Below are 1,574 nucleotides of genomic sequence, written 5' to 3' on the forward strand. Positions count from 1 at the left end.
GATCCCGATGGGGGCGACCATCACCATCGGCACGTACAAGAAACACCCCACGCCTACCCTGAAGCTGTCTTCTTGCGAGTTTCTGATCCTCCAGCTCTTCTCGATATCCGCTCTGTGTGCGATCTTCGTGTCGCAGCGCAGTTTTGACCTAGCGGCGCTGCTCCTGGATGTCGCTCTGCTGTACATTGTCGCCCTGTTCTCTGTGGCGCTCAGGACGTACGCCTGTGAAGTGGGACGAAACAGAGAAGAGGAAAATATAGAGATGGTGACTTAAACCGGTGGTACTTTGGGATTATCTGGACGCCACTCTATCTCTATCTACTATTCGTTACTACGCGACATAAGTAGGTTTAGATTAGGTCATCATAAATGTGTTACTAGTAGGAGGTACCAAAGTTAAAGTTAACTTTTACGAGCGCTCAAGTGATCTGAACTTGAAGTTGGGTACTATCTGGAGGGATGTTTTTCTTTTTTTTTGCAAAAGTTGCGGATGTAACCGATCAGGAGCATTTCCGATCGGTTCTTTCTCGATCGTCCAACGTGATCTGACGTCGGCAAAATCGGACGATCTGGAACGTGATCTGGTCGAGAATGTACCGATGGAAATACCATGACCATCAGTGAGGCCTTCGGGCGCAAAAAGAGAACATTCCTCGAGAATGCCTAAATTCAAGCTCATATCACTTAAGCACTCGTAAATGACTAATTTTTTCTATTTTTATATTATATGAACGTATGTATTTACCTACTTATGCAGTATAATAGCAAGTAGTATATTTACAGACAGACAGTGTGGTCTTTGGATTATACCAAATTACCTAGACTTATTTCCATCAATCAAGCCAAGAGTTCAATGGCCAGTGCGGTTGTTGAACATTTAACAAGTTGGTAGTGTATAAAAAATACGCCAGTTCATTATAACAATGTATAATTTCCTAAAATAATACAATACTTTAACAAAATACTAATTACTTTATTTTTTATTGTACATAATGGTAAAGGCCCACGATTTCAAACTCTTAAACGTAATTTAAACTTAAACAACACTCAAGAGTTATTTCTGGTATATTTAGATCATTAAAATCTTCCATGCTTTGAAATCACTTTATACATTACAATTTGTCAACTCATATGTTTCAATTTGAAAATATTACCTTTCCCCACTTTTCATCTGGAAATGAATTTCGTCAATAAAAACCCCCTTTTTAAAAGCCTTAAACCCAAACATACTTTATCTACTGAGCCGGTTCAATACCTATATCTCCCCGGCTCATGTGTGTTATATAGTGTATGTGTGTGTGGTTTATTGGCTGCAGAGGCCACTGACCATTTGAAGGCGTTTGGCCTTTCCGGGAGAGTGGCAAAGACTCCGAGCCGTGGTGTACTAGTTAGGAGTAGCTCCAGTTTAAAATTTTTGTTTATTAAGTGTTTGTTAGTTTTGCTAAGCTGTTTTCCCTCTGACATGTGCGGCTAAGTTTACGGCCCCTCACTGATGAGGTCCAGGAGATGAGTTGATTTTCTGCTGTCATCTCTCCATCATGCGTGGGGTCGCAGAGAACCTTCGCTTTTGCGCT

The sequence above is a fragment of the Homalodisca vitripennis genome, chromosome 5 (assembly GCF_021130785.1).
Source record: "Homalodisca vitripennis isolate AUS2020 chromosome 5, UT_GWSS_2.1, whole genome shotgun sequence".
Lineage (NCBI taxonomy): Eukaryota > Metazoa > Arthropoda > Insecta > Hemiptera > Cicadellidae > Homalodisca > Homalodisca vitripennis.